This window comes from Aphelocoma coerulescens, chromosome 10, assembly GCF_041296385.1.
Source record: "Aphelocoma coerulescens isolate FSJ_1873_10779 chromosome 10, UR_Acoe_1.0, whole genome shotgun sequence".
Classification (NCBI taxonomy): Eukaryota; Metazoa; Chordata; class Aves; order Passeriformes; family Corvidae; genus Aphelocoma; species Aphelocoma coerulescens.
In genome coordinates, this window is record NC_091024.1 from 16,550,806 (window position 1) to 16,571,958 (window position 21,153).

The 21,153-nt window shown below is 41.8% G+C and overlaps 1 protein-coding gene across 13 annotated transcripts in view; it reads right to left on the reverse strand.

Annotated features, from left to right (window-relative positions):
- Positions 1-21,153, reverse strand: part of RORA (RAR related orphan receptor A) — a 480,592-nt gene that overhangs the window by 388,978 nt on the left and 70,461 nt on the right. For 2 of the 13 annotated variants that reach the window (XM_069026313.1, XM_069026281.1), the window contains exon 1: positions 13,114-13,515. The exons of 8 other annotated variants lie outside the window; for them this stretch is intronic. The gene's annotated coding sequence lies outside the window, so the exon portion shown is untranslated. Of the gene's footprint in view, positions 1-1,844; positions 1,867-13,113; positions 13,516-13,949; positions 14,028-21,153 lie in introns of those variants that run through there. 3 more of the 13 variants (XM_069026292.1, XM_069026289.1, XM_069026291.1) reach the window with 3 other exon arrangements.

A 21,153-nucleotide genomic window follows, 5' to 3' on the forward strand; every position in this document is an offset into this window, starting at 1 on the left:
TTGTAGTAAAAGGAGTAATACAGCTGGAGAGCACTAGTCCAAAAGCAGCCTACTGAGCACATGCAGTTTATGGGGACAAACAGAGATCAAGTAGAGATGTGCTGGGCTTTACCAGCTGAGCTAAACATGCAATACCCTAAGGGGAAAAAGTAAAGCCGAGCACATGATATTGACAGTCTGTTGCAGTTGTCATCCTGCCAGCCAAAGGAGCCACAGCGCACACAGCAACGATTCCATCTCCCAACATAACTAACATGGAAGGCCAGAGAGTATCAGTGGTCTGTGTCAATGCTCAGTTATCCCATGTGGTGTTTGCACTGACAGCACCTTCCCTGCTCAAAGGTCAGCACAGCTTGGTTTGGCTGCTCTGGAACTGCCTGTACTTCTGATGATCCTTCTCCTCCTGCTAATTATACCTTTAGATTGTGTTCTGATGGTTATGTTGCCTGTTTACTTCAGAGGCACATATATTTTGAGAACTGGGGGTGAAAAGATTTCTAAAATAGAACAGGAAAAGAAAATAAATCAAGTCCTAGACCATAATACTGGTTCCAGCTTGACTGCCAATGGCTACATTGTAAGATTAAGACCAGCATTTTTCCTTAATGATATCAGAAAATTTCTTTGTGTTTGAATGTGCTGTGCATAAAGTCCTTCCTGGACAATCAAATTCATCTTTGTTACATCCATCCTTAACTTAAAAACTGCTCAGAAACAAAATTCATTGAGTGGCTGGCAGCTTCCTCAACTGAAAGAAACCCTCTAACCACTTTTGTTCACATCACGATTGAGAAATTGCCTGTAATAAAAAGAAAGCAGGAACAAACTCAATGGGTTTTTCTACATCAAATAACCCTTTTATAGACAAGACACATGCCCTAGAAGTCCTACAGGTTCTAATGCGCTTCATGATAGCAAAGAGCAAAACAAAACGTGTTCCTTGAAATCCTTGCTGACTAGGCAGCATATTTCCATCAGAAAACTAAAACAAATGGCCTTGAAATAAGTTTAAAAACAATTTTTAATATGCAAAATATTTTTACTGACTTTGGCATACAATTGCACCTGCACCTTGATGATGTATTGCCTCAATGTCCAGGTTTCTCAGCTGAAGTTACTAAGCGACCACAACTGTGGGTCTGAAAGCTTGTTTGCAACTGTAGACATTTCGCTTCCAGTAGCCTCCAGTAACCTCTCAGGGCACAAGCAGAAGGGCCAGCATATAGGGAGGTTACCTTGCACAGGAGGAAAATATTTTCCTCTCTCCAAGAATGACTTATATCGTTTGCTAGCACAGCAAAGCTCCTATTCAAGGCGAAGGGAGGAAAGGGGCCAACAGAGGCAAGAAAAATGAGAATACATTAAAACTAAAGACACTGAAATACATTAGCATGCATATGCCAAGATATTATGGATACTTTTCAGCACATCTGTCAGTCTCATCAGTCCCCAAAGTTATATAGTGCTTAATTATTTTTAAAGAATTTTTTAAGCATTGTCCCAGTGTAACTGGGTATCTACAAAATTTATTTCCTCTGAAATTCAGAAGGCATTTCTGTTACAAATACCAGAAACCAACACTCAGCATGCAAATGAACTATTGCAAAGTCAGCTGGGGTGTGAACTTACGGCACTTGGGGCTCTCTGGTGTGGCTGGAGAATGAGCTGGTGCAGGCTCTCCCCCAGCAGGAAACCTGGTCCATCAGGGGCTTTGCACGGTAAGAATACACACAGCAAGTGCTTCAGAGTAACCAATGCACTGTAACACACACCCTGTCTTCTCTCTCAATGTTTTATGTGCCCATGTCCATTATAGAACCCTGTCACCCAGTGCAAGGAGATACCGTAACAACAAGGCTGAGCTTCCTTTCCAGGGAAAAATTCATCACCAAAACCATATGCCCTGCAACAATGTAGAAAGAAAGACATGCAGCTTTTAAAATTTCTGTGCTTTTGATCAGTCAAAGCAGTTATCTGCTTTAAATTAATTTTCAGCAGTTACATGAATTTTCCAGGTAAGAGACATTATGCAAATAATTTAATGTTACTTAGTTACACCTCAAAAATATTATCGTTAAGCAAACATGAACACAGGTGTAGACTGTATCCTGGTCCAGACCTCCCTGAACACAGTTGAAAACAGAACTGGTTTCCATGAGCACTGGATGGATACTGTGATTATGTCGCTATCAGGACAGTAATTAAATACTGCATATCTTTGAAATCCAGTCTGTGGTGTCTTGTCTCTTGAGTCAATTGTGATACTCCTCTTTCCCAATGTGCTATGCAGAAGTTTTCCACAAACATGTTAACTTATCCATTAAAGGATAAGTTACCTTACCCTACCTATTTCTAAATGCAGGAGAGTACTCATACAAGGCATTTCCAAAATGTTGGGTTTTCCCTCTGGATTGAGCTATTCCCAGAGTTAGCACTTCCTTCAGGACCACTTTATCAACAGCTGCTAGAAAAGGTATTAATTTGCACCTTGCCAAAAATCTGGGTGTACCAGTCAGAAAGTCCCATCTGGCACTGCCTTTGCCCTTCTCAGGTCAAACCCAAGCAGTGCAGTCAAATCCAACAGCCACACTGGCAAGAAGACACCCTTGGTTATCTCCAGAGCACCAGGAGCATGGCATTGAGGACTGTCAGGAACATGATGTTGTCAGGAATATGCATATGCTGATCAAACCCTGAGCAGTGGCAGAGTGAGCGCCCAGCAGCTGCTCACAGCTTAGAGGCTGCCCTCAGCTGGAGCCAAGCCCTGGACCCAATCCCCAGTGCCCACAGTGCCTGAGGGAGGGGGCACAAACTGCAGGTCTTCAAACCAAGCCATTGCCATTCTGAAAATGTCGCAGGCTCCTTAAGATCACAGTTTTTCCTTTAAGTTAATACAGGTGGATACAGCTATGCCTTTAGAGCCTGCCAAAATTTCACTGATTACAAGCAGGACAATACTCCCTTCTGCTATTTCCGTCATGCTGATACACTTCAGGTTGTGCATCCATAGAGAATTCCCATCATGAAACTCTATATATTTATGTCTCAAGAAACACAGAAAGCAGATGAGAGACAGAAATTGTGTGTTTCAATGCATCTAATTTAAAAACAAGCATACATACATCAAAGCAAAGTGTTTACAAGGGAAATATGTGCAAAACGTGATCTGACATTTATCACCTTCCTATACTGATGAGTGGGCATCCTCTGACCTTCCCTTGACAGCATTTGCCAGGCAATAAACAATAAAACAAACAGCAGATTTTTTTTTTATCACTTCTTCCCAGACAGTTACGATAGTGAAAATGGTCATGTCTGTGCAGGGGCTGTAGCCTGGCTTGAAACAACCAACTTCCAGGCAATATAGGGGCTAACACATAACCAGTAACAAGAGAAATGGACTTCACCATCTGTGTGAATCTCACCTGCTGAAAAAGACCCACCTCTCCTTGTACTAGAATCCATGAAAACAGAGTGCTTAAAGCAGGGACCCTCGTTACACATGTCCAAGTAGTTTTATATGAAGCATAACACAACTATATTTCCATCAGATCCAAGCAGGAGATTTTGGTTTTTTAGTTAATATTCCAAATTTGGTACAGCTTGATACTTTTTGTTGATAAAATATAGAATCTTTTTTTAAATTGATGTCTGCTTAATCTGCAAATTCTGTAGATGCACGTGACACTCGCAGTGTAATGAATCATGCATTTTTATAATGAATCCAACAGTGAAGGTGAAAAACACTCTTTGATCTTTCTTCTAACATCCCAGTTATTCCTGGATTTATACATAGTAGGTGTCTATGGATTACTTTCAATTAAACAACCCGTGTTACCTTCTATTATGTTATGAAAGTAAACCCTTTCAAGTCTACAATGAGCTAACCCATGGCTCAGTAGTCCTACTTGAGTAGGTGGAAATTTAAGCTCCTGAATCCCAATTTGCTTTACTGCTGCTGAAAGACTGCCCCAAACCCAGCAAACCACCCTCATTAGGGGTGGACAACGAGGACCAGGGCACCAGCACAAATCTACAAGTATTTCATCATTTCTCTGCTCATTCTGCTCCACAGCAGTATCAGAACAAAAAGCAACATTTCCACAATAAAAGAAAACTTATTTCATGCTGCTGCTATTGATCACAAACTCAAGACAAAATATTACAGTTTGCGCACAAATGTGGAGAGCACGAAGGAGAATAAGCAACTGCAACAGTTTGTGACAAGTTTCACCTGTAACATACTCCAACAGTGTCCTTGTTTCCTTATTTCTGTCCAGCTGTCCTTTCTGGCCTGCTGGGCAGCCACAAGAGCCTTACAGCTCCTCTCTAGGGCTGAAAGCCTCACAACCAGAGCTCTTCTAGTCACTCACTCTGGTGTTGCTCTCCATGTTGAGGCAGTGACCAAAAGAGTGAGAAAAGCTGGAAGAAGCTGGGACAACGAATCAAAGCAGCACTGCTCCAGCTCCTCCATAATGTTATGGGGCAGGTTCTTTTGAAGCAGTTTTTCTTCTTGAAAAACACACTGTAATACCCTTTTTTGACAGTTTCCTCAGAAATTCATGTAAGCCATTCTGCAGAGGGCAATTTATATTTGCAAGCACAGATGAAAGATATTACTGAATTTCTAATGTGGATTGCAAATTTAAGTTCTGATGAACTGTCAGTGCCATTTGTTCCACAAATAAACACCCACTGATCGCAGAAAGCAATAGAGCTCTTTCATACCTGCTATTATGTTGCTACAATTGCTTGCACAGGAATACAAACACAACTCACATTTCTCTGGTTATTTAATTGAAAAATAATGCATGCTGTAGATTTTAGCATGGAATTCATTCAGCACACCATTTCCTAGCAGAAAAATAGTGCATCAATATTGTAATCTATGCAACACCTACACTGTAATATCTCCTTTGTTCTGGACACTCAGAAGAAAGGACAAGATGCATAGACTGTGATTGCAATAAGTTTCCATTTTGTCAACACACTACATGTGGGAATTATCAGCAATAGGTGGCATGATGCTGACCCAAGGTCCCATCAGCTCTGGTGAACTGCTCACTCACATTCACTCCAGTTTGTTCCCTACACATGACTTGGGCCCTGCCAGAGTCATGTGACTATTGAGAGCTCCTCACACGTAGTGACAAGGGTGCTCTCTCCAGACGTGACTTTTTTTAGTGTTTCACCCTCAAACAGCCTTGGGTTACCCCTTTGTAAGCCAGAGATCACACAGGGAACAAGCATCTCTCCTGCCAATCCAGCTGTGCTCCTGACTGCTGCAACAGGCAAAATCCTCCTCTAATATGGAAGCTGGAAGAAGAAGAAGTGTCCTTGCAGTGCCAAAGTTGGGAACTCCTTATGGAAGGGATGACAGAAAGCCAGACCAGTGGGATTTGCTTTCCCTCCCACAGGCAGCAGACAGCATCCAGGCAGTTCCACACATCATCCACTACCAAGCCATACAGCAGAGGAAAACTTGAAAGGGATTTTCATTTCACATGTTCAAGCACAGTGGAAGCTCTACCTGAGCACTGCAGAAGTCACACTGAAAATGAACCCCCAATTCCTCATCCCAAAGAGGTTTAGATGCACTCACTCCCCAGTAACTGCCCAACCTAACTCAAAGATCATGTAGAGAGAGAGATACTTCTAAAACACCTATGTATGTGCATATACATAAAGCAGATATAGCTTAAGCTATGCCTGAAAGCAATAAAGTAAATAGTGCATAGAGGTGTTCAGAGTGGCTACAGTTATTAAGTTCCAGCTACCAAGAGCAGTGAGTTTCTACTCCAATCTACTATAAGAAACATACATTTTAAAATATATTTCTAAAAAAAAAATAAAGCTTAGGAATAGTTAACTTCTAATTGGAATAATGACTATAAATGATTAAAAAATTTCTGCATAACTGCTAAAGGTACGGCATGCAGTAAATCTCAGTCCAAATGGCATCCTGTTATGTGGAACTTCAAATCAAGTGGAACAAACAATGGTTAGAGGCATGTTGTGTTCCGCATAATGCTCTTTTGTATCTATTGTTTAGCTTATATACAGATCCATCTTGAATCTAGTTAACTAGTAATTAAAGCACTGCAAAATTCAGTTTTGTCTGAGATACTGCTGCAATACACACAAATTCATTTCACACGCTTTTTCAGCGGTCCTGCGTTGCTTATTTGACAGTACTTGAAAAGAGACATCTCATATTGCAATCTGAATTTAGAAAATATATGACCTTTACTTCCTGTGGTATGAGATACCTGCACTTGAAAGATAGAACCATTTTCATAACCAGAACTGTCTGTTTCACAAGATATCAGTTTCCTTCTTTTCCTCGAAAATCCATGTACTAGCACCGCTGCAGAAGTGTCCATTAACACAAGTCCATTTGTGATTTAATCTGAAAAGCTTTGTTGAATTCTGAGTAGAATTTCATTATGAATAATTACATAGAATGTGCAAATTTTATGGTTAGGACTAAATATTTATCTTTGTTTCTTTTAACTAGTTTCAAAGACAACAAATACCTACTGAAACATTATATTGGTTTTTTTAAGTTACCTAGCTAGTATCCTAGTTTGTGACAGTACTGTTATTTTGGGGATTGCAAACACATTAGTTAGCATCAAAACGCAATTCAAGCAATTCTTGCACCTGAAGGTCTTCTCAAAAAAATTCTAAAATTTAAAAAATATTTGTGGTACAACCAGCCCAGCAGGCTTGAATTCAGATGGACATTTGCCTCTATTGTAAGAGCTGAGTAAAGAAAGGAATTTACAAAATAATCCTTCCCACTGGTCTTTGCAGTTCAAATACCCAGAGTGAAAATAGAGTTCTGGAAAGCCCCTTTCTCACTCTAGTTTAGAAAATTACTATGGAATGAAATCTAAAATCTTTGCAGCTTTGCCCAGGATCTTAGCTTTAAAAAAGCTTGTGAATGTACTGGACCAGATTATGGCAACAGAATTGAAAACATACAAATGGCACCAGAAGCTTCTCTTATCTAGTCTGACTAGAAGGCTGCTACAGTAGAAACATGTCCCAGTCTTCCCACTGTGAACACCTATAACATAATAAAAGATGACCGGAGAAAGATCTACTGTTGAAGGTTTATTTACAAAATTAATACATTTGATGTATTCCACACAATGCCATTAATTACTAGCAGTGTCTTGTACAGCTTCTATAAAATCATCCTTCAGCTTTTCTGATGTTCTGTACGTTGATTCTGACTTTCTCAACACTTGCTAATTACTGCAGCATCTCCCCAAAACTTTAATATACTATTAAATATTTAACATCACTCACACACAGTATTTTCAGCCATTACACTTGCACATTTAAGTGAAACACGCCAGAAGTCACTAAACCCAGTCAGATGTTAAAGTTGTGGCAAAAGCATCTCTCTCAGTGCTTTCAGACAAACCTGGAGCAGCAAAAGAAGAAAGGCAGCGCACTAGAAGCTCTCAGGTCCACCGCCAGCCTCCTTCCTTCCTCTTCTCTCCAGAAGTGACCTACACCTGGCTGCTGCACTGAGAACATACCACATGCTTTGAGATAACGGAGATAAGAGGCAACATTGGCCAAAACCTACAGGCCAGGGCAGGGTGCTGTGCCAGTGTCTTGACAGCCTCCTCATCCTTTATTCAAAGACTGTACCCGCCCGAAGGGGAGGGCAGGTGCTGTGCCAGCCCCACAAACAGGACTGCACGTCCTCTCAGCTCACAGAGGCAATGCCTGAACAGGCTGCCACAGCCAGAACGGAATGTACGCGCCCCAGGGAGCTGACTCACCCCCAGGTTCCTGTGCAGGTTCAATAAAGGACTGGGAGAAAACAGAACCTTAGTGGCACTGAGTTTTGGGGAAGTGCAGGATATGACACGGGGTCTGGAGGAGGTATTAAACGGGATAATCTGCTGACAGCCCTTCCAGGGGCCCCATGAGAGTTCCAGTGAGAATGATTTCACTCAGGCTGCAACCACTTGAAGAAATACTTTTTGAAGACTGAGTTGGCTGACTTGAGTCATCCTATGTTCCAAAGGCAAAGCTAAGCCATAATTCTTTGGTTTAGCTGATTTGGAAATACTGGACCTATGGCTGTTGTGCAGAGACCTCTAACAGGCCATCATAGGACCTCTGAATTCCTAAGGTAGAGCTGAGAAGAATATCAGCCTGGAAGCTCATGTCAAACCTGTCTTAGCAATCAAAGTCTGAAATAACAAAACACAAAACGATGTCAACATTTGAGAAGAAAAGGTCATATGCCTCCAGCCAAGCTTTGTAGGATTTCCCTTCTGAGTAACAGCTGGTCTGTCACTGTCTTACAGCCAGCCTGGCTTAAAGACAATCACAAGACAAAAATTAAGGAAATAATCTCCCTGCAGCAGGTCGCTGCTGGCAACCCACAACTACTATTGCAAATACCATCATCCATTTTCCTCCATTTTCACTGCATTTTTTCTGCTCTAGCAGAGAGGTGAATGTGTTCAATCTCATCAGATCTAGAATTCAAAAGACACTGGTATGTAGTGTTTATAGGTCTGAGTATCAGCCATCAGTAGGACAGAATCTCAGAGCAACTTCAAGTTACTACACACATGGGCCATAGGAAGAAAGGTTAAAAGATTCCTGCCATATCAACCTGACAGTGTAACAAAGTTCACCCAAAACTGCTGTTTCCACCCAGTCACCCCAAGTTCCACGCTTAACAGAATTAAAAACAGCTGACAGATCTAATTAAGTCACCCTGGGTATCTTATCCTCATCTTTTACTAGGTCAAAGGAAGCTACCACTTACTTTTTGTTTTGGTAGTATGGACAGAACATGCTATAAAGCCAGCAAACACATTAATCCCTGCATAAAGGAACAGTCCCTTCCCCCCAGAGGAACTAATTGTCTAATTAAGAGATCCTGTTCTTTTACTGCTCCTCAATCACAGTGCAAGAAATAAGGTTATTTGAACTTGAATATAAGCTTCATGTGTTTATGTATTGCAGTGCAGGTTATTTATACATTATGCAGCTCAAAATCTAGCCAAAGTTATTTAAGCTTGTGCTCCTTTGAGGTTAGCTGTAAGCGAATTAAAGTTGTTTTGTAATTTAAATTCTTCTCTGCAATAACTATTATATATGCACCTGTCACAGAATAACTGGCCTCATTAGGGAAAGTTTAGTCCAGACAGGACAGTACGCATGCAGCTGCCTCCTGCCTTGGCCCAAGCAAAGCACCTGTGCCACCACAGCAACCTGCACTGGCTATGGGAGAGGAAGGCTGCAAAATGCTCCTGAGGAGCGAGAGTGAACAAAACCAGGGGGCTGAGAGGCTCACACATGGATTCCAGAGGCAGAATAATGAAAGTTGGATGAGCTCTGAGGAATTCAGGAATGAGAAGTATCTGAGAGACAAGTGCTTCCCCCCTCATCCTTTCTAAAACAACAAAGGTCATGAGGCAGTGAAGCAACCAAGTACCTATATATTCATCCCTGAGCAAGATGAAACCCTGCAGTGCAGACACTCTAGAACCTTACATGACTTCAAAAAAGCCTGCTCATTATTTAACTAAAAATAAATATTGGCCAATGAGTATCAGCTCAAATGTGACCCGAGGCTTGTTATCAGTCATCCAGATACGTAGAGAAAGCAGTGCAGGACTGTGCTTGACCAGAAAGGAGCAACAAGAGCAAGTCTGGCAGCATTTTAGCCTACCTTAAAGTTGTAAGCCATCCTGCACAAATATTGTGCCTTTCTATTTTACCAGATGGCTGCTATCATAAAAGGAGTCTTTGGTCCCTGTCACAACTTTTCATCACTGTGTACAAAATGCAGCAAATATTTGCATCTTTTAGCATCAGTTACAGAGCATTTGCCATCATCTCTGGTGTGTACAGTAACATTGTATGGTAACATGACTGGACTGATGAACATTGCTTTATGCCTGTGAAAACCTACCAGCAATTTTTCTATCATATCCCATTCAGACTAAAAGATAAACCCTTGCACTAGGATAGCATCTGCTCTCCTCCCTCATGTCATTCTGAAAGACACGTGTATTTTATTTGGTTCAGCTTGCCTTGAACTGGAAAAGAGGATTCATTAGGGTCACAGCAATTAAGCTGGCTGAGACACAAACAGATGTCTACACCAAATTCTATGCTGTCTTGACCAGGTAAAGAGGTTTTGGCACACTGTGAACAGCATGAGCTGCTGACCAAATGCTGCCACTCTGCTGCAGCCACACATGCCATGGGGAGGAAAAGTTGCACTTCTCCAGGTGAGAGCAATTTCCCATTGTAAAAAGCCCTTCCTGAATTAGCAATCTGAAGCTTAATCCCAAAACTAAATTAAAATGTATAACCACATTATTGCAAGTCGGATGTTTATTTTCTTCCTGTGTACAGAACTGTAGGCCAATAATGTGCACCAGACAGCATCACACCCACTGCTACAGCTCTGCAGAAGTAGGTGGTGTTGGTGATAATGGATGGCAGAATCACACTAAACATTGTAATCGTGCTTCCAGAACTGCAGTACCTGAGAAGTGCAGTTAACACAAAGAATGTCTTGTCAAGAAGATGCCAGCAAATTTAACAAGTATGCAACTTCAAAACTTTACTTTTTCAAAAGCAGAATACTGAATCATCACAGAACCACTGGCAGGAACATTTTATAACTGCCAGAAGCTTTCATTAAACAGACAAAAACTGAAGAGTAGAACTAATAGCTGCTACTAACATTGATATGCCTAATACTAGCTTAGCTACTAGTATTAAGAAAATATCACTCACCTTGTACAGAACCATTAGTAAGCACTGACTGAAATTCACCTTTTGATGCAGATTATTACCACATAAACTCAATCATCAGCTTGCATTTAAATAATTAAAAGCTTGTGTTTAGACTTTCTAGTTGCCAGAGATCCAAAACAGCCCCCCCTAAGAGGACATTAAAATAGTCTGCACCATTCAACAGAAATCCTCCAAGCATTCCTCACCACTCTGATTTCTTGCAGTTGCTGCCCACATTCAAAAGGACAGAAAGCAGCAAGTTTAAATATCAAGACATAGAAGCAATTCCTTCTGTATCATTTACATTATTCTAGGAGGAAGCCGAGGGAACCAGGAAGTTCCTCAGGCTGCTACAGAGCTAACTAACTTGGCTGATGAAAACTCCTCACTTGGTTCATTAGCCTCAAGATTCATACATGAACTTATGTGAGAATCTGGAAGAGATCCTTGCAAGATTGGTCATCCATCCTAAATTTCACCTGTCATCACAAACAAACATACAGAGCTTTTAACCTCTACTGCCACGCAGGCAGGTGTGGTTTGAGCCACTCCTCATCTCAATTTGTTGCTCTGGAATACAGCGCTGATCTCCACTGCAATGGCAAATACCACAGACACCCAGTGTGCGTAATACAGTACACGGTCAGGTTTTTCCAAGTTTTGCTGAATTCAGGGGTTTTCTACAATACACTCCTGCCATGATAGCTCAGCGATGCTGGATGTTCTGTCAAGCACTGTCTTAAGCAGTCCAGGTCAGATCATGCTGGCACACAGCATTGTGGGTTGAGGAAATGTCACAAAGACAAACAAAACAAGTTAACTATCTGCTTCTAGTCCTCCTATAAGGCAAGGTTCTTAATCTATTAAGAAAGGAAACAACTTCCCTGTCTGACTAGTTACCAACCCTTGTCACCTGCCCTCAGCGGAAAAAAGTCATTCAGACAAGTGTGAAAGGTGCAGAGGTGCTCTGTGCTTGCCACCTTCCTGCTTTACTCTTTAATGCTCAAGCCTGGACAGACACTTGCTCCGTAGTCTCTTGTAAATTCTAATAGGCCTAAGCAAATAAAACCAACTTCCTTCCTAAGGCTCACTGTATCCCTGTTGAAAAGTTATTTTATGCTTCTGTTTTGTGTCTCCTCTTGTTTCTACTTAGGCCTTCCTAATGAGAGTGTATCATGCTCCTTTCCTGAGGATAAATGCTAAAAATACATATTTTGTTGGCTTATCATTTAAAGTTGCTTTGTTTGAAAATCAGCAGAAATAGGTATCACAGTAACAAAGGGAAATTTTATTATAGCAGGAAATAAAAATATGATAAGATATTCAAAGCATCTGCTCACCTTACAATTCAGAGGCCTAACCAGGTAACAGTAAATCCTCTGCAACAGAGAAGAGCTGTTCTGCAGTTAAGTGTTTTGTAAGCAGACAATCTTTTTGATATAGCATATTAAATACTGAACTGAAAGATAGAAGTTGCACCCAGAGGTATCATAATTACCTTTTCTCTCCACTGCGCTCCTCAACCCCCAAGCTGCATTGCACAGCCTCAGCCAGGTGAGTGAAGAAGCCAGGGCTGGCAGCTGCGGGTCGCTGTGCCCACAGCCAGCCCACAAAGAGGGACAGAAGCTCCTCGCCCAGTCCCGACAGGCATTTGTTGGGCAGCAGAGTGGGAAGGCACCTTTGCATTGCAGTTTGTGGTTTGAAGGGTAGTGTTCCCTTAGACTGGTAGAAGAAATGGGTGTTACTGTCTTCACTAACGATTAGGTCTGAAAAACCAATCGGGTGCTGAAGAACGGCTGTGGAGGTCTGCATGACCATGGAGCCGCCCAAACTTGTTACAGAACCCAGACAGTTTGAACTTCTGAACTAACTGTGGGGGAAATGACGATACATGTTCAAGGGCTATTCGGGAAGGCTGTACCTTCCTGGTACCTCAGCAACTGGGAAAGGAGGAGGGCAACATGCGGCCGGGAGTTCACGATAAACGGAGTCTACGGCCTCCAAAAGCTTCAGACCCCAAGGGGGTGTGGCCCAGTGGGTTCTCCCCCTTTATTCGAATCAAGTTGCAGAACTCCTGTCTCCTTTGTGGACCCTTACTTTTCAGAGGGTGATTTTCCACACAATACTATAGCAGAACGTGAATATTCTAAGTATGCAATGCAGCCCAAATCCCTTGAAAACAGTAAAGCTGATATTTTACAACCCGTGAAGCAGTACATCTACATCACAGCTACAGCAATACCTCTCTTCGGAGGGAGAATGGAAGAGCACAGGAGTTATTCCTGAGCAATAAGCAAAGCTCTTTGACACCTGACTTACCTGTTAGCACACCACTAGGAGAAGCAGGCCCATTTGCTGCTCAGAGAGCCTCAGAAGGGGGAGCAGCCCTAGCCCTGCCCTGAGGGGGACAGCTCCCGGCGCTAAGGAGCTGAGGACCGGACGCGGCCACTTGAACTCGAAGCTATTTATGTGCCGTCAGTTTCAAAAAGTCAACCTAAGCTCCGCAGGAGTTCGCAGCTTTAGGCTTCAAGCCACATTTTTGCACATGTCAGAGGATGGTGAGGGCCAGCCGTTCCCCAAAGGGTGCAAAGATACAGCCGTGGCTGACCTGCAAAAAAGCACAACTCCAGACACGAGCGAAGACCCCAAATCAAGCTCCACCGTCCCCCTCAGGGCCACGGGCAGAAGGCGGAGAGGCGCCAGGTGAGGCTCATCAGGGCAATCAAGGGCTACCGGGTGCCTGATGGAGAACCACCTCTTATCTCACGGAGCATCAGCTACGCTGGTGCCTCCCCACCCCCAGGAAGAAGGTATGAGCTGTTTCTAAATTCCCTTGTTCTCACTGCTGCCAAACCAGCTCAGAGTTTCATTGTTGACAAACACATCTATAGCAGACCATGCACTTTCCTACCGTATTTTCAGCTTGCTTAAGAGTTCACTGCCCGTTGTATTTTGGCATCCTATACTGAACAAACTCCAAACTGAGTAGCAATAGTCTTTTGTGTGTCTGAAGTGACATTTTAAGCTAGTTCTTACTTCATTTGAAGTGATTCTCTTTTCTCTAAATCTCTCTGAGCGTTACAAGCTTTCTGCTTTGAGCCATCTGAACTTAGGGGTACGCACAGTTGTGTACCTCACCCACTGCACTTCCTCACCTTCCCCAGCCACAGGAGCACGGCAGCAGCTTTAGGCACTTGCTTGGCTCGGAAGGGGACTCGCAGCCGGCCCAGCCCCAGCACCCACTAATTGCCTATGAAGAAAGTAGGCTGCGAATGAAAGTGTGACAGGCACCGTCACACAGGGTGATGAGAAGGAACTGTGGCAGTAGAGAAAGCACAAGGATATAAATGTGGATAATTGGAATGATTTAATTTGCTAATGTTGCATAAGAGGCGTAATTAGTTCAGTAACAGTGAGAGCAGCAGAGGAATCAGACTAGTAATCACAAATAATTACGTGCCAATTACACATAGTAAGGGGGTTTTGTTGTTACTGAATGGTCAGAATTTGGGAACTAGACCAAATAGCAGGCCTCACAATCTCTGTTTCAGTCACTTTTTCTTTCCTAAAGCAGCAAAGCCTCTCTACCTTTTCTGTGGTTAAAAGGAAAAAAACAAAACCCAAGAAAAACCAAGATGTGATGTGCATCCAAATTGGACGGTGTTCTTATCAGGAAAGATAGACTTCTAGCATCTTTCCAAAGCTCCCTTTCTGTAGCCAAAATCTTTGTCTTGTCCACACTGTCAATACCATCTGCCAGCAGCCTCCTCAGCTCATAAGCCATCTGCCAGCCATTGACCTAGAGCTTTGCATGCTCTCACTGCCATGCTTGCCTAAGCTTCTGCATTTCCACATCTCTCACTAGCCTCCTACCCTGCTCTCACACATCCTCCCAGAAGAACTGATCCAGACAAATATTACTAAGCCAACAGGAATGGAAGGAGTTGAATACTGATTGTCTTTCCTGTGTAAAATGCCTCCTTTTTATCTTTTTTCTGGTTATTTCCTAGGTAAAATAATGAAGGGGGTTTGAGTTGTTCTGCAATAAAAAACTAAAACTGTAGTGGAATAATTCACTATTCAATGTGGAGCATAAATTAATTTATTTAAATAGACTATTTCTTGTTAATTACAAAACTAAAATAAAAATCAAGAAAATGGAGACCTATATTTTATTATCATACTGCATGACAATAGTCACAGATTTATCCTCATATCTGACAGTCTTTAGCTGAGGGAAACTATAACTGCCTTGAGTTTTAAGTTGGACACTTTTACTTTAGTTTACTGCCATTAGATAGAGTTATTATAACAAACTAAGAAAATACTGTCTATAAAGAAGAACAATGCCACCACCACCACTGGAGATTGAAATTCTTGTTTACTGAGGTGAATTTTTGTCCAGGAATATGAAAACAGTTTTTGTGTCTTTCAAGAGTGCACAGAAGAGAAGGACATCCCTGACAGCCTCCACTCCGATTCCCACACATCCATAGCAGCATGGAATGAGATTCACTATATGGTACCCCAATGAAAAAAGGGCCATCTTTCAATTGCAGATAACACACTACTACTATGAAAGTCAGCATCTGAAAATCCAGATCACGATTGTTTAACCAATGTAAGAAAGTACCAAGTATCCCTTTCCTCAGGAATCTCTTAGATTGTAGCAGAAAACATCACTGTTCCCACAGAAACTGGTTTACTGGATCAGTTTGGCAGCAGCCCTTCAAATATTTTTCCTTGCCAGAGGTTTCTTGAAACTAATTTTTAAACAAGGTTTTAACATTTAAGAGTGTGTGTTGCTCTTACCCTTTACTGAGAGAACATTTTAGGCAGCATTTAGTTTCTCTTCAGCACTGTAGCACATCAACTCTTGAAGGTTTTGAACAAAGATGTCACAGTATTTTTTCTTAGAAATAGGAACAAGCATAAGAACAACATGGCACAACTGAAGAAAGCCTATTTTGCAGCAGAAATATTAAAAAGCAATTTAGTTCCCAGTTGATAGCCTGCACAAATTTATTATCTACTCATAAATGCATGCTGCTGATGTAACCTCATAGGGGTTCACGTCCCTGAATCTTCAGTAAAATTAATTGGGCCAGTATAATATATGATCTAGTTCTTTTGTTCATTTACCTCATTTGTGTAACTTTCTAAGGATATGTTTGTTACATGTTTCCTTGCAGAATTGCACAGATGAAGCTGCTTTGTGACCATGGGATGGGGGCAGAGGAATATTGCTTCTTCTCAAACCCGGTGACAAAGCAGGGGCACAGCCCATGCTGTGCTACAGCTTCTCCCCTGTCCTGGAAACTCTTGGCAGAGTTAAGTGGTTTCTGGGCTGTGCACCCGAGAGCTGCAGAGGTGCTGCAGGGCTGGGCAGAGGCATCTCACAGGGAACAGAAGCTTTTCTGCCCCTTTCAAATCTGCCTACACATTCCCACATTGCAGGGACACCATGAGGTCTTTCCTGCATTGGGGGAGCCTGAAGATTATCTCCTTTCGCCTGCAAAAGATGCCTCATTTGGGAAATTCCAGATAGATATGAACAAGTAATAAATTTAGAGAACATGATGTAAGGTTGTGGGGGAAATACACAACTCTAAGTGCCCCATACCCATTTGCCAGCCTCCTAGTCCTGTGTCACAGTGCACTCAGGGCACCAGGAAGCAATGCCCCTGTGTGTACCCAGCCCAAGGAGCCATCTTCTCTGTACCTCTTTCCCCTCTCTACAAAGGCACATCCATGCAGCATGTCCAAAAAAAATTCTCTAACCATTTCTTCACCAACCTTCCCCTCCCCATTTACAGCTGCACAATATCCCTCTGGGCTTCCTGATCCACAGCTATGCTGCATCACTTAACTGCTGCCTTAGCTAAAGGTTTACTTCCCACATTTTATAAAGTAAAACAGGGAATCTGTTTCACTGGGGCTTTATTTGAGCTTTACTGGAACTTATATTCAAGTTTCCTGGAATACACTTGCTTTAAAAAATGGTTCTGATTTCTACCCCACATTCCCTTTTCAGATGTAAAAATGTTCCATGTTGAATCTTTTCCATTATTTCCTCTGGGGAGGTGCTGACATGACAGCTTGGTAGGCATTATGCCATTCTGTTTGTAAAGCTGTTGTGATGCTTGTAATTTTTTTCTTACATATTTTCCTTTAGAGACTGCTTGCTTTTCCTCCCTGTGATTGATACAAGGAAACACCTATCTATGAGAATTCCCTGAGAGAACCCAGAAAGCAGAGTTAGAGGGGCAGAAACTTCATTTGCAACATTGAAGAGAAACAGAAAGTCCCTTGTGCCCTTCCCTGCTCTGCAGCAGGAGCTCTGGTTCAGTTGGTTCGGGGGCTGTTTCGGCCTCTGGGAAGTGCACGAATGAATCACGACCCTGAGTTCATCAGATTTTTATCCCATAGGTCTCCCCTTTGTCCTGTGGCAAGTCACAAACATCTCCTCGGTCTGCAGAGAAACTTGTGATCCTTCTGCAGAGAGTATGTTACTTATATTTCCCTAAGGATCACAACTATGGCCCCTATATTGCTCTCGGGTGCATGAAATGCTTCAGGCATTCAACCCCAAGTCAGCTCAGATAATGGAACTCAGATATTGAAAAGGAATGAAAAACCCAAATTATGCAAATCCACTGCACCGAGTAATTCACAATTCCCGTTTCTATAGCCCCGTCGGCAGTTGTGGTTTTCCTGTGTGTAGGGGAGGAGGAATAGGTTTAATTAGAGGAGGCTTCCATGCTCAAGTATCTATGTTTGTAGAAGGCAGGCAGTTATCAATGCATGAGGTGCTGCAGGGGGACCCATGACATCTCACAGGCCTCAGTTTCCCACCTGTTGTTTTCCTGCTGATGTTTTACTAAATAAGTTAGTGTCAACCTGATTTATCTGCTGCTTAGGGAGTTATACAACAAATGTGCTGACATATTTGGTTGTTCCACAGATAGAACCAAAAGAAGTGCCACTTTGGTTCTATCATACCGTTTAATAACCAGGCTTGGGTCCCCCAGAAATTTGTTTTCATCATGAAAGCTACTTGAAAGGCTCTCTTTCTCCTGCTATAAAATACCAGCATATTTGAATTTTCTCCACACCTTCTTTTAATACGGACAATTTCTTTACTACTTTATTGTAAAAAGATTAAGGAAAATAATCTGTAAAGCATGTCAGAGCCTTTCTTTCCATATGCTCAATAGAGAGATGCCTTGATGCCCTTTGTAGCCCACTGCCACAGTTCCCCTGTGGGCAACTATTCCTTCTGTGGACAAACACAAATAGTGAACTTCCAACAGGTTAGTGCTCTGTGGGTTCCAGTGCAATAATCTGCCTGGGAACTTTCCTCTGCCCACCATAACTTCCTGTGTATATTCAACATACAGCTCAGGAGTCAGTGTACCTATACAGAAGGGAATCTGGGCCTTAATGAATTAAGGACTTTTAGGGCTTTTTTAATAGGCTAGTAAAGCTTGCAATTTGGCACACAAAAGCCTACAAGTTGTTACAGTCTACATTAGTTTTGCAAAAAGTACTAGTCATGCAGGCAAAAAGGATTTTCAAAGTGTATTACAACAGCTCTTTCTCCCCACCATCACCTGTGGGTCAATGTATCAGCTCTTCACTCATATTTTCCAAAATTGCTTTGGAGGCCTTCTTTCGCTGGGTGTTTGAACTTGATAAAATACAGTGCCTTTGTGCCAAACTCCCTACAATTTCCAAAAAGGTCCAAAAATACTCCTCAAAACACTTCAGAGCACAAGGGTAACTAAAATAGGATACAGATCTGGTGTAATCTGAAGGGGTTGCCGGTTAGTGTCAGAGAAACAGTGTGTCACTTCAGCTTCCCCTGCTTTGTGAAATATTTCGCTTTTGCAAAGGACTTTAGTAAGGACTGCAGCCCCAATGAAGCAAGGTTTCACTCCCAGCTCTGGCTTTGGCCAGGAAAGGGGCACACAACTGAATTCCAACAGAAGGCCTTAGCTCCACTGCCAGTGCTTCTCCTTTAAGAAGCAGAAGCCTCCTCCTTCCCTTAACTAACATCTATCTGAAGGTCTATAAGAAAAAGACAGACGTATCAGGTTTTAGAGTGACAAATGTCACGCATTTCTCTCACGTGGAACAAAGGAGATGTTTATAGAGCACTTGAGCTCAGAGAAAAAAGTTGCAATTAGAACATCTAGTGTTAAACCCTAGAGTAAAGCAAAGAGCTCCCCAGGAAATTTGATGCAAGCCATGTGATACAGAAGTGTGAGCGAGTGAGGAGAATGCCTTTCTTTTTGTCAAAATGCAATCAAAATTATAAAAATGAGAAATAACAAAACTATTTCCGATTCTGTCTACTTGGGACCAGAAGCAGCAGGAAGCTGAGGGACACTGGGGAAGTGCCACTCAGGGACAGACCCCACCAGCCCAGGCACAGCCCCAAACCAGCAAGGGACACACAGGCTCTCAAGTCAGGTGTTGGCAAAGGCAGCCTGGCTTTGTCAAGCACACAGAGGAAAAGCACTGAGAGAAAAGAACACTAACTTGAGACCAGATTTGAAGATTTGATTCAAGTGAGAACAGTTTCCCTTTTCAGAAAAAAAGAGACAAAATAAATGCCCTTCTGTAATTGTACTCTTTTTGCTTGAGAAATCTCTGGGTTTTTTCCTGAGAAACAAGTCTGTGTGGTAGCTGTCTAAACAAAGAATTTGGAAATAAGCAAATAATGTGATGATATTGCCCCCCTGTGAAAAATCAACCAGTTTTTCTTTATTTTAAAACCAAGTGTAATACTATTTTTAGGGAATAAAAAGCTAGAAAATTAATTATGAAGTATAAATAAGAGAAATTCTCTGCTCAACAAATTTACTTTGATTTACAGCTCTCAGGTACATCATAGGTTTTGCTTTCATGACACAATAGCTAGCTAGTGCTTTTGGTGAAACTCCTCATGGAAATACAGCAGTTGGTTCCCACATGTACATCTATATGAATCTAAAGTTCTCTTTCCGCAAATATTCTTCCTAGTAAAACTGGCTCACCAGCATGCTCACATAAAGATGAGCTGTGGGAGAATTGTAATTTCAATATCTGAATTGGGATCTACCATACATAAAAAGGGTAAACCAGATTTATTATATTCACTGTGAATAAAGTCACTTGAGGGAATAACAGATTTATGTTTATTCAAACATAACTGAACCCATTATTCTTCAAATGTCAACAAAATCATAGGAATAGTTCTCTGCTCCATGGGGTACAATGCTCAGAAGTCTTCATTTTAACTAAATGACTAAATGACAATCTGACTAAAGGCAAGGGTGATATATGATATAAATCACCTGCTAGGGCCACAGTCAGCATGACAATGTTGAACTGAGCACAGACAGGTTTTATCAACAAATTTTCACACTTAACATTTAATAAATATTCTATCAAGGCCTCTACATGCCCAAAATTGACCTGTTACAACCAATTTCTTGTATCTTTTTACCCTACTCCACTTTTCCTCCACTATTTCAGACAAGCTCCCGTAATTGCAGTCTTCTATCCAAAGCCAAATCCTACCCTTGCAAGGCTAAACTAAAAAGAAGACTAAACAAAACTTGCCTCCAGCTCTTTGCCTGGGCTTTCTGTGTTCCTTCCACCCTCCTGCTTAGGTCTCTCACTCTTAGTATATGAACAGTGTCCTCTTCTCTGGGCCTCAAACTGGGAGTCTTTCCTGGACCTTTGAAACTTTTCTGTTTTACTCTTTCCCTGGCACTGTCATTAGACAGCTTCCATACAGATGTGACTTTTCCCTGGAAAGTAATATGGAGCAATTCCCACCACGATCCTCCTTTTCCATCCTTCCCCTTCAGCTGCACTATGATCTTTTGTCCTACAAGGCCAAAAGAAGTAGTGGGAGTGATGAAGGTCTTAATCTGCATCCAACTAAATGATCCTCTAGCTTCTCTTCAAATAAGTTGTTCAGCAAAAGACAAAAAGCAACATCTTGAGTAGCTTTCAAAAACAGAGAAAAAAATACTTTCCCTGAGGAGCAGCAAGTGAGGAAGCTTCTGGAAGTCAAGGCATGCACAAAGGGCAGTAAGTGAAGAAGGTTTTGCAGGAACAACAAACAGCTAAAAATCACAGAGCATTTGAAAAGAAAAGACTCTTGATATATTTGTTGCCCAAGTCTCCACCCATCTCAAAATCTTTAATCATTAATATAATGAAAATCTCTTCTGTTCCAAGGAACTGACTACTCCAGTTGGCTGAAAGGGAGAAGTCGATATGAGCAGACGGTAAAAACTGTAGGTGCCCTAGGAAGGACAGATTACCAAGAATTTATTATATGGTAATTTTGTTTCTCTGAGT